Source organism: Clarias gariepinus, chromosome 6 (assembly GCF_024256425.1).
Source record: "Clarias gariepinus isolate MV-2021 ecotype Netherlands chromosome 6, CGAR_prim_01v2, whole genome shotgun sequence".
NCBI lineage: Eukaryota > Metazoa > Chordata > Actinopteri > Siluriformes > Clariidae > Clarias > Clarias gariepinus.
The window spans coordinates 39,850,876-39,863,741 of record NC_071105.1 but is presented as its reverse complement, the minus strand read 5'-3'; the positions used below and the strand labels follow the sequence as shown (position 1 = coordinate 39,863,741).

Sequence of the window (12,866 nt, the reverse complement as noted above, 5' to 3'; positions counted from 1 at the left end):
TAAAGCAGTTATTATTAACGAAACTATCACAGACCAGGAGTTTGATATATTATGTTTAACTGAAACCTGGATTAAACAGGACGAGTATGTAGCTCTAAATGAAGCTAGTCCTCCTGGATACAGCTACATACACCAGCCTCGGTTAACTGGTAGAGGAGGAGGCGTCGCAGTTATTTACAACGATAATCTGGCTATTGTACAAAAACACAGATTTAAATTTAATGCATTTGAAATTCTCTATAGTAACATAAAGTCAGCTCAGACGATTCCGCTAATCATCATTTACAGACCTCCAGGGCCGTACTCTGAATTTCTCTGTGAATTTGCAGATTTCCTTTCAAACCTTGTCGTTTCCGTAGACAAAGCGTTAATTGCTGGAGATTTTAATATTCATTTTGAGAATCCAGAAGACCCTCTGAGAGCAGCATTTATGTCCATACTGGACTCAGTAGGAGTAAATCAGTGTGTAGTAGGACCCACTCATAAAGCAGGTCACACTTTGGACTTAATATTATCCTTCGGAGTGAGTATAAGAAACATAATTACAATTCCACAGTCTAAAGTTATATCAGATCACTGTCTTGTCTCGATTAAAGTATCTCATAGTAATAATGTACGCACAGCGCCGCGCTACCGCCTTAAACGTACATTCACATCAAATACCACACAGAGCTTTATCGATAATCTTCCAGAGTTATCAACTTTGATTGGATCGCCATCTGATTTCACAGAACTCGATCAAGCGACCGAATATCTAGAGTCAACACTTCGTCATAGCTTAGATAATGTAGCTCCAGTTAAAAGAAAAATGATTAGAGATAAGAAACTTGCTCCTTGGTATAATGATCACACACGCACTCTAAAACAAACCGCTCGGAAATTAGAACGCAAATGGCGTCAAACTAAATTGTTAGTTTTCCAAATAGCATGGAAGGAGAGCATCCTGAACTATAGAAGAGCTCTCAGTGCTGCTAGGTCAATGTATCTCTCCACTCTTATAGAAAATAACAAAAATAATCCTAGATTTTTATTTAATACCATAGCTAAATTAACTAAAAACAAGACCACTGCAGAAATCTCCACAACAACAACATACAGTAGTGAGGATTTCATGAACTTTTTCAATAACAAAATCATAAATATTAGGCAAAAAATTCAGGCTTTAAAACCAGACAATTTAAGTGATACAGATGATAAATTAATCACGTCACATCAGAACCTAGAATACTTTACTCCCCTTGAAGCGAGTGAACTAATTTCACTCATCTCCTCTTCAAAATCGTCAACCTGTGAATTAGATCCGATACCGACACATTTTCTCAAGCAGATAGTTCCAGCAATAACAGAACCCCTGTTAAATGTAATTAACTGTTCACTCAGCAGTGGGTATGTTCCTAAATCCCTTAAATTAGCAGTTATTAAACCACTAATCAAGAAACCGGACCTTGACCCCTGTCAGCTTTCCAATTACAGGCCGATATCAAACCTCCCGTTTATCTCTAAAATTCTGGAAAAGGTAGTATCACAACAGCTATGTTCATATCTACATAGGAATAGCATACATGAATTGTATCAGTCAGGATTTAGGCCTCATCACAGCACAGAGACAGCACTCGTTAAAGTAGTAAATGACCTCCTAGTGGCCTCTGATCAGGGTTGTGTCACTATACTTGTGTTACTCGACCTCAGTGCAGCTTTTGACACTATTGATCATAATATTCTCCTTTACAGATTAGAAAATGTAGTAGGAATTAAGGGAACGGCCCTCTTGTGGCTCAGATCCTATTTGACTGATCGTTATCAGTTTGTAGATTTAGATGGTGACCATTCCTCATGTTCTCAAGTTGAGTTTGGTGTTCCACAGGGTTCTGTTTTAGGCCCACTGCTTTTTTCCCTTTACATGCTTCCTCTAGGCAACATAATTCGTAAACATGGTATTAGTTTTCATTGTTATGCTGATGACACACAAGTATACGTTTCAGCAAAACCAGATGAGAAAAACCAGCTTACTAAAGTTGAGCAATGTGTGCAGGACATAAGAGATTGGATGCTAATTAATTTCCTTCTGCTTAATCCTGATAAGACAGAAGTTCTAGTCATAGGACCACAAGCAGCTAGAAGTAAGCTTTCTGATCACAATGTGATTTTAAATGGCCTTTCTGTTCCATCAAGTGCAACAGTAAAAGACCTCGGTGTGATTATAGATTCAAGCCTTTCATTTGAAGCACATGTAGATAATATTACCAGGATAGCATTCTTTCACCTCAGAAATATTGCCAAGATAAGAAATATACTGTCACTGAACGATGCAGAAAAACTAGTTCATGCTTTTATCATGTCTAGGTTGGATTATTGTAACGCCTTACTGTCTGGTTGTTCAACTAGGTGCTTAAACAAGCTTCAATTAGTCCAGAATGCAGCAGCGAGAGTCCTCACTCGAACCAGAAGATATGAGCACATAACCCCTATCTTATCTACATTGCATTGGCTTCCTGTGAAATTTCGCATCGATTTTAAAATACTACTCTTGACGTATAAAGCATTAAATGGTCTCGCGCCGCAGTATCTGAGTGAACTGCTAGTGTCTTACAATCCGCCACGCCTACTTCGATCAAAGGATGCAGGCTGCTTGTCAGTACCGCGTATTATTAAAACTACAGCAGGGGGCAGAGCTTTTTCTTACAAAGCCCCAAAGTTATGGAATAGTCTTCCAAATAGTGTTCGGGACTCAGACACAGTCTCAGTGTTTAAGTCCAGGCTAAAAACCTATTTATTTAGCCAAGCATTTTTATAAATAGATTATCCTTAGGTAAAGGAGCAGATCTGGGGGACTCATGGACGTAGAGTATTAGGTGAACTGGTATGTTTGGATGCTGTCTTCCCCACTCTCATTGATCACTCAGGTTTGTTGACGGTGAGGTGATTGGTTGCCTTACATCTCTGGAAGCCCTCATGTTTGTGTTTCCTTCTGGCTCTCCCTTTTTAGTTATGCTGTCATAGTTAGTCCTGCCGGAGTCTCTGCTTGCACTCTACACTAAATATACATTCACTTTTTACATTGTTCGATTGTGACCATACCTAACTGTTATTTCTCCATCTCTTTGCTCTCTCCTTTTCTGCTCTCTCCTCTCTCTCTCTCTCTCCCTCTCTCCTATTTCCTCTACCTATCTCTCTGTCGAGCTATACATGTCGTCCTGAGCTGCCAGTGATCCAGACCCCCTCTGCCCGCTGGACCTCTCTAACTCATCCTGGAGTCCTGCTTCTGGTTGGAGATCTTATCACATGGATTCCCCCCGTGTGGTCTGCCTGGAATGCGTGTGGTGACTGGGGTTGGTTCCACTTTTCCATGAAGGTGGTCCTGTCCTCGACTGATGCAGACTGCTGTTCTCTGAGGACCTGTGACTTCAGTCGCTCAATAGTTTAGGACTGAAATTTTTCACAGTCTACCTGAGCCTCCAGGAACAAACTGGACTTTAATCTTACACATCTCCTCTTATATTGAACTTCCAGTCTCGCATATTATTATGCACATCAATCCCTGCTATCTGTTTTCACCCAGATGAGGATGGGTTCCCTGTTGAGTCTGGTTCCTCTCAAGGTTTCTTCCTATTACCATCTCAGGGAGTTTTTCCTTGCCACTGTCGCCGTCGTCCTAGGCTTGCTCATCAGGGACAATCATATCATTTTGATTCATACACATTCACATTTCATACAAACTTAGTTCTTTTGATTGTGTAAAGCTGCTTTGTGATGATGTAAATCGTTAAAAGCGCTATACAAATAAAATTGAATTGAATTGAATTGAATTTTTTCTGCAGTTAAAATTTTTAAAGAAAAAGTTAAGAACATCAGAAGCTTCATTTAACAAAAGTTTGCAATTCAAGGAGCAACGCACTTGTGTATCCTTAAAATTTATCAAGTGCAGAAATGTAAAGTTTGGAAATCCTAAATTAAAAAAATTACAAATTTCTGTATTACAAAAAGTCAATCATTTTTAGAACTCCATTATTTCAAAAATGTAGTACAGTAAAACCTCAGATTGCGAGTAACGCAATTTGCGAGTGTTCCGCAAGTCGAGTAAAGATTTTTAATAAATTTAAAACAAACAAGTCTTGGTTTACAAGTACCGAATATCAGAGGTGTCAAGTAACGAAGTAAATTCAAATTCAAATTTTATTTGTCACATACACAGTCATACAGAGTTCGATATGCAGTGAAATGCTTGTACGACCGCGGGTGACTTAAAAAAGAAAATAAAAACTATGTATAAGGAATAAATACTAATGAAAAGAAATGAAATATGAACGAAAATAAATGTAACTAGTAAAATAAACAAACTGTATGAAAAGTGACTTATGAAAATGACTTATGAAAGTGTCATGTGCAATGGTTTCAGATATGTAACTATGTATTGCATGAATGTGTCCATAATTGTCCAGTCAGTGTCAATGTTTAAAAGACATTAACTCCTGTGTGGTGTGTTGTGGTTGAGAGACCTTATCGCCTGCGGGAAGAAGCTCCTCCTCAGTCTCTCTGTATTGGCCTTCAGGGAGCGGAATCGCTTCCCAGACCGCAACAGAGAGAACAGTCCATTGTTGGGATGGCTGAGGTCCTTCACTACCTTCCTGTACAAATACTTCGTTACCTTACTCAAGTAGAAATTTTGGGTATCTATACTTTACTGGAGTAATTATTTTTCAGCCGACTTTTTACTTATACTCCTTACATTTGCACACAATTATCTGTACTTACCTATTTTATTTCAGCTTGTCAGTCAAAAAAAAAAACGGACACCGTGCCACACACACACACACGCACACACACACTCTTTCTCTGCTCTACACAAAAACACTGCTCTGTCGCGATTCTTTTCAAAGGTAAAATGCAGGTTTTATTTTTACTTTACAGCAGTGATTCCGTTAGTGTGTCGCTCAATCGAGTGTCATTAGAGAGATTTCTTGTTCTATGTAGTCTGGGAGTCGACTGAATGTGGGGGTGGGAGTAGTTTTTTTTTTCCCCTCTGTTGTGGGGCCTGGTGGGCTGCCCCGGGCTCTGCGGTGGCCGGTGGGGCCGCTGCCATGGGCCCTGGTTTGGATGGGCCTGGGCCCCCGGCTCTGGGCGGATTTTTGGGCAACGGGGTGCCTATGGGGGTCAGTAGGGGAGCTGGTTCCAAAGGGGGGGGGGTACTTGCCCCCTCTGATTATTTCCTCCCCATCCCCGATGCTTCCCTCCTCCCGCTCCATGACAACACCATTCAGGTAGGGCTTTGGGGTGCGGGGGTGTTGCTGGGATGCAGGGGAGGTTTTCCTCCCCTATCTCCTTTTGACCACCTGCATCTCAATTTTATATCACATCTTAGACACTCTCATTACTTACTGTCATGTTACACATACATATAGGGCCTTGGGTGGGCACACTGAATGGCGTCCAGAGGGCGGGCTGTTTAATCAGCCTTACCTAGGGTGCCAGTGCCCACTTCCCAATTTTAAGTGGCACATAGAGATTTAGGGTTCTTGGGAGGGGCAGAGCTGACACGAGCTGCCGGAGGGTGGTTAGTGTCTTGCCCCTCCCTTGTTTTAACGCACTTTAGAACAACACACACCAACACTACATTAGAGCAGGCGGAGCGAAGCGGGGGTCTTCTTTTTTTCCACACCCCCGTTCTCTGTCCGCGGTCCAGGGCCGGGGTCTGAGAGGAGGAGCTGGCCGTTCGGTCAGGGTCTGGGCTGGTGGTCCTTTCCGCTGCTGCGGGGACCGGGGGGGGGGTCTTTCTGTCCCCACGGCGGAGGGAAGTGGGTATATGGGGAGTGTGAGTGTGTACATTTACATTTACATTTAGTCATTTGGCAGACGCTCTTATCCAGAGCAACTTACATTTTTACCTCAGTACACATCTGAGCAGTTGAGGGTTAGGGGCCTTGCTCAAGGGCCCAACAGTGGCAACTTGGTGGTTGTGGGGTTTGAACCTAGGATCTTCCGAACCGTAGTCCAATGCCTTAACCACTGAGCTACCCCTGGCCCCACAACATTTAGGCAGACGCTCTTATCCAGAAATAATTCTTATCTTATTATTCATTTCATTACACATTTGAGCATTAAGGGCCTTGCTCAAGGGCCCAACAGTGGCAACTTGGTGGTTGTGGGATTTGAACCTGGGATCTTCTGAACCGTAGTCCGTGTATACTGTGTCTATTTTTGTGTGTCTACATGTGTGAGTGTGTGAATATTTGTTTGTGTGTATGAGGGTGGGAATGTATGCTTGTGTATATGTGTGCCTGGCTGTCTACGTTTAGGTGTCAGGTCAGGTCCTAGACTCCACCTCTCTCAAAATCCCAGGCCCCCCCTGATCTGCCACCACACCCAGCTGTGGGGTGCCCCCAGCCGCTGGTGGGTTGTTGGTTTCTCGCTCCGGGGCGGGGCGCTCGGGTGAGCGCTGGCTCACTCGCGGCGGTCGCTGGGCGGGATCTGGCTCTCCTGGCTTGGCTGGGCACCGGCTGGGGGGTGGAGGGGCCCTGGGATCTCTGGACCCAGGGACCGGACTGCCTCGGAGTGGATGACCGGCGGAGCCTGCGGTCCTGTCGCCACGGCCCCCTGGGGCGTCTTCACTGGGGCTGCTGGATGACCCCCCTCTGGGCTCTCCGCTGCCCCTTTCGGGGTGGGGGGGCTGTCCCTGCTGTGGTTCTCCTGGGACTCATGTGCTCTGGGGGGCCTCTGGATGTCTGGGGCCCATGTCTCCGCCGTGTCTGCTCCATGCCTTGCGGAGCGGGACTGTGGTTCCCCACACACACTATTAAACATTTACATGGAGGAGCCTTATAAACACACGCGCGCTCACACACACAGGTGTGCACACAAACGTTCACACTGGTGTACGAACCCATATGAAAAAAACCTGCATGATTCATATAAAGCAATCATATATATTCCTTACTTAAACAGGTCAGAATTACATTCTATGTTTCATGTAAGCCCAATACATGTCTGATGCAAAATTAGACCGATTATGGCCACTTTCATACTAAAAAGCACACATACAACTTGTAGGGGATTTTTTGGGTCATATATAAATACTGTATGAAGTCTTATATGAGTTTTACATGACAATAGTGTGCAAATATGTATGGTATTAGTAAAAAATAAAGGAAATTACTAATATTCATATACAAATCATGTAAAGTGCTTATACTGCATTGTATGCTAATCTAATAAAAGTCATATAGGATTTATTTACATTTTGTTTATGTTTCATACAGATTTCATATTGTTTTAATAGGGAAATTGTGTGCCTGCTCTTTAAACTTTATATGATTCCACCTAATTCCTTATTTACAATTCCTTACAGCAATTAAATTACTATAAATCTACATATAATTATTATACATAATTTAAGTCAATATTAAGATATGTCTGCATATACTAATTATATATGATTTCAGTCAATGACATACAAATTTGCAATGGACCACTTTTATTTCAACTTAAGAAAAGTGACATACAATCAATTTATACTCCTCATAAGTACAATTCCAACTTGATAGCAAACAGAACTTTGCCCAGGAAAAACAAAATACCCTGAATACATTTACATTTAGGCATTTGGCAGACACTCTTATTCAGAGCGACTTACAAAAAGTGCTTTAAAGTTTACATCATTGGATACATACTTACACTGGGTTAACTAGGTTAATAACTAAGTGCCATTAGTCCAACACAACTGGGAAGAGGGTTTTTTTTTGGGGTGGGGGGGTTAATTTAAGTACTGGAGAAACAGATGCGTCTTGAGTCGTCGTTTAAATAGGTCAAAGTCTCAGCTGTACGAACATCTAGAGGAAGTTCATTCCACCACCTAGGTGCCAGAACAAAAAAGAGCCTGGATAAATGCCGCCCTCGATGCCTGAGAGATGGTGGAATGAGGCGAGCAGTGCTGGTGGATCGGAGGGAACGTGGTGCAGTGCGTGGTGTGATTAGAGCAGAGAGGTAAGTGGGTGCTGGGCCATTTTTAGCTTTGTAGGCAAGCATCAGCGTTTTGAATTTAATGTGGGCAGCTACAGGAAGCCAGTGCAGGGAGCGGAGGAGTTTATTTGCCTTACAGGTGTGGGACAACTTGGGAAGGTTAAAAACGAGACGTGCTGCTGCATTCTGGATCAGTTGCAGAGGACGAATCGTGGACAGAGGCAGGCCTGCCAGGAGTGAGTTGCAGTAGTCCAGTCTTGAAATAACAAGGGACTGAACAAGCACCTGAGTAGCCTGTGAAGAAAGAAATGGGCAAATTCTTCTGATATTGTAAAGAAGAAATCTACAAGAGCGAGTAAGGTTAGCGATGTGTGGGAAAAATGACAGATGATTGTCCACGGTTACCCCAAGATTGCGGGCAGTGGTTGAAGGAGTGATTTGGTTGTTGTCCAGGGATATCACAAGGTCTTGACATGGGGATGAGTCACAAGGGATAAACAACAGTTCTGTTTTACTGAGATTGAGCTTCAGCTGATGAGCAGCCATCCAGGATGAGATGTCTGCCAGACATGCTGAGATCCGGGTGGAAACCTGAGTGTCAGAGGGAGGAAAGGAGAGAGTAAGTTGGGTGTCATCTGCATAACAATGGTATGAAAATCCATGTGATGATATGACCTTACCAAGAGGTATAGAGGGAGAACAGAAGAGGACCAAGTACTGAGCCCTGCGGGACACCAGTAGAGAGTCTACGTGGGGCAGATGTAGATCCCCTCCATGTTACCTCATATGACCTATCTTCTAGGTAAGAAGCAAACCATTGCCACGCTGTTTCACAAATTCCAAGGCTTGTAAGAATAGATAATAGAATCTTGTGGTAATAGAATCTTGGTTAGAATCTTGTGTGTGTCAAATGCAGCTGACAGGTCCGGGAGGATGAGGACAGATGATAGCAGATCTAGCAGCATAGAGCTTCTCAGTGACTGACAGAAGGACAGTCTCTGTAGAATGTGCCACTTTGAATCCAGATTGGTTGGGATCATTAAGGTTGTTCTGTGAGAGATAAAGAGACATTTGGTTATAAACAGTTCTTTCAAGAATTTTGGAAATAAAAGAGAGAAGTGATACGGGGCGATAATTGTAAACTTCTGATGGGTCCAGGCAGGGTTTCTTGAGAATGGGAATAACCCTTGACTTCTTAAAAGCAGCAGGAACATGACCAGATGATATGGAATTGTTAATGATGGTTGTGGTGAAGGGAAGGAGGTCTTGTGAGATGGCCTGGAGCATTGTGGAAGGGATTGGGTCTAATGAACAGGTGGTGGGGTTAGATGACGAGATGATCTGCTGAACCTCATCAGATGACAGGTTGGAGAATTCTGCTTAGGGAGGGAAGGGAAGGTCCTGAGGTTCTGCTGTAGGAGTTTGGTTGGAAGCGAAGGACTGGCGGATTGCTGCAATCTTCCCATCGTAGAATGTGGCAAAATCGTCAGCAGTCAGAGAGGAAGGGGCAGGAGGAGTCGGTGGGTTAAGTAGTGTGAAGAAAATGTTGTGGAGTTTGTCAGGATCATGTGCAGAGGCTTCCAGCTTTTCTCTGAAGAAGATGGTTTTGGCAGAAGTCACATCATATGAGAATTTGGAGAGAAGAGTCTGGTAAGAGATGAGATGAGAAGTTGCGATTTCTTCCATCTTTTCTCTGCAGTTCTTAATTCTCTCCTGTTGTTGTGCAGTACATCAGATAGCCAAGGAGCAGGACAAGATGTCTTCCTTGGTTTAGATGACAGTGGGCAAAGGAGATCTATTGATGAGGAGAGAGGAGAGGAAAGTTTCAGTCGCTGTCTCTAGTGGTAGAGAGGGGAAGGAGTCTGGGTCTGGGAGGGATGATAGGGTGCAGGAAGACACAGAGGAAGGAGAGACAGAGTGGAGGTTTCTTACCAGTGGAGAAGAATCCAATTTAGAAAACTAAAGCACACTGTTTAGCATCATAAAAATCAATAAGGCTTTAGTCATGTGTAGGACATAGATAACATATATGACTGAAAATACATAAATATTATGCATTTTGCATATGTGGTTTTTGCAACATATATTTCCCTTACAATATTCTGTTGGAACATATAAGAATCACAGGTGTTTTTTAATAAACATTTCCATATGGGAACAGGTGCTCACACACACACTGTCTTTGCAGTTGCTCCAAAACAAAATGTTTATTTCAAAATATTTTATTATGTGCGCTGCTCAAAAGGTTTTAGGATTTATGATTTACTGCGAATCATACAGATGATGGTTGTGGCTGCAATTTCTCTGCTTTTGTGTCTTCTGTTGTTTTCTCTCTTTTTCTTCAGCAGGTACGGAAGCAGATTCTGACTATATTCTCTCAAAAATCCACACACAAATGCAAAGATGTTCACAAATGGGGAGCGGTTTATTCATATTGTGTGACATTTATTTGTGAGTTTTGACACCGATCTGACTCCATAGTGTGCCCAGCTGCTGGTGTGTGTGTGTGTGTGTGTGTGTGTGTACGTGTATCATGACACTTTCCATATCTTAATAAAAGCTATCTGAGGGTTCCTACCACTGCACTAAGAATCTCCAGCCTGCTAAAATAAAGCGATTCACAAAAAGCTCATATGATCCATTTGTAATTTATGTTTGAGGTTAGATTTGATCCAGCGGTAAAACCCCAGTTCCAAAGCGTTTGTACTCACAGAAAGGAAAGTGTTATAATCTGTAGAAAACTCGTATGTCACAACAATCCTACAATAGGAACCATTGATTTCCTAAATCCGAATAATCAGACATTTAATTAATGAACTCATTGATACATTTTATCAATTATTTTCTATAGCATAATACCATGTCATTAATATAACTATCACTCTTTAGTTTATGTTTCTTTGTAGTTTCTTGGTAACATCACAACACCACTGCTTATAATTCTTTTGTTCATAACATCAAAAAAGAGAGAATAAAAGAGTGAGAGAACAGAAAGTATATAGCTTATACATAAGCTTATGTATATATCAAAATGAATCTGCTAATGATAGCGTTTAACAATGTTCAACGGCGACGAATCTATGATAAGATATTTGAAGATGCTTATTAACAGCAGCAGACACACGATCAGCAGTACTAAGGTGATCATCAGTAGAACAAACATCATGTTAATAGTTTTCTGTTGGTGTTCAATGAGGTTCCCTTGCACCTGAAGTTGGTTCTGCTGAATCATTAAGAACGCATTCAGCTTCTTCATTTGCTCCTGATCTTGATTTTTGTTGCTGTAGTCATAGATGGTAGATCCAATACTCCAGGCAAGATACGTAGCATCAAGCAATATCATGATGGGAGCAAAAACGAGGACTCTATCACCGACCTGTCACTCTGATACCTGAGGAACGCAAAACACTGAGATGTTCAGATTCAGGAAACAAATCTTCATTTAATTAAAAAAAAATAATCATGTTAATCATGTCGGTAGGAGTGCAATACCGTGTTTTCACCGCACACTCGCCCATTAAAGTTTGGGGAGGTGCAGTTTCAATCACTAATCAAATTTTTAGAAAATGTTTTTCTTTTCAATATAAAGTACTTGCACACTTTGTTTTTACAGCACCGGTCGACTTCATGCAATTCTCGTGCAACTGTTACCACATCTAATCTATATCCATGTTATCCCATTAACAGGCGACCCATCAGGGACAGTCGAACCCTGCTCAGCATTAAACACGCTGTCCTTTGTGATTCCTGATCGGACAGTCTCACACTTGAGTGAACAATCACTTTCACAACACCTTGGACCCAGGACACACATGGAAGGTCATCCAGATCATCATGGACAACTGCCACAGGCCTTTACTGACATCTTCACTACTGACGGCGTCACTGGCCAAGGTAACTTCCCCCAACAGCCTAAAGACAACAAGCATAGAGACATAAAGATGAGTAAGCATTCCACTGCAGCGTGCTTAAATGACTTCCCTTTTTATTGGAATGAAGCGCTTCGAGGAACTGGTTTTGAGTCACATCATACTGGGACTGCAGCTGCCCTGCTGCCTGATTTTCCATGACTGTGTGCCTTTGAATAAATCCATGACAACCATGAGCTGACCTACTGGGAGGAGATCCAAAGCTTGGTGCACCGAAGAGCTGATGGAATATCCAAAAAAGTGTCAGGGACAAACATCTCCCATCTACATGTCTACCGCTAGAAGTGATTAAACAGCTGGATAGACTTTTTTCCAAGACTGTCAACACCTATCTGTCTCTCTCTCCCTCTTTTGCGCTAGTTTTGGAAGCCTTTTGAAAACATTAAGACCTGTTTAATTGTTCTTTTTGCCCTACAAAACAAGAAGAAATGCCTCACTTTCTTTATTGCAGTACAGAATACTTCTCTTGATGTCTCTCTCTCTCTTTGAGTAAAAGATAAAGTGTTATAGACATTATAACAAAATGATATCTATCATATCTATACTGTTTAATATACATTAAAAGGTGTTTCACTGACCTGCTGGTGATGTCGATGTTGTGTTAATTATCTGCGTTGTGTTCCTTCTCTGCTGGTCTGGGTGTTACATGTGATAGTGTTATGTGGAGGGACAATAAAAAAGCAATAAAAGCTTCCTCTCTAAACACCGCAGCCAATCCCGTTTCACTGTTTGCTCATACCTGTTTCATTTTCATTCCTTTAGAAATGAAACTTATTTCCTCTAAAAAGAAATTGTGTTTGCTGTTAAATTTAAACAAAGATTTATCCTTTCAACAATATTTTTATTGATTTTATAACAGGGATATTACAGGATAGACATGTAATGTTAAAAACCTCCTTATAAATCCCTATAACACCCACCCCACCCCTCCCTAGCTCCAAGCCAGCTTTACAAGTACAAGGAAAGGCTAGACGCCAGGCACAA

The 12,866-nt window shown here is 42.0% G+C and overlaps 1 long non-coding RNA gene across 1 annotated transcript; it reads right to left on the bottom strand.

Annotated features, from left to right (window-relative positions):
* Positions 1 to 10,371: 10,371 nt before the first annotated feature.
* Positions 10,372 to 12,563, bottom strand: LOC128526928 (uncharacterized). Its single transcript, XR_008360826.1, has 3 exons — positions 12,461 to 12,563; positions 11,748 to 11,865; positions 10,372 to 11,344 (listed from the first exon to the last, which is right to left on the bottom strand). It is a non-coding gene; the product is annotated as an uncharacterized LOC128526928 (long non-coding RNA).
* Positions 12,564 to 12,866: the final 303 nt, after the last annotated feature.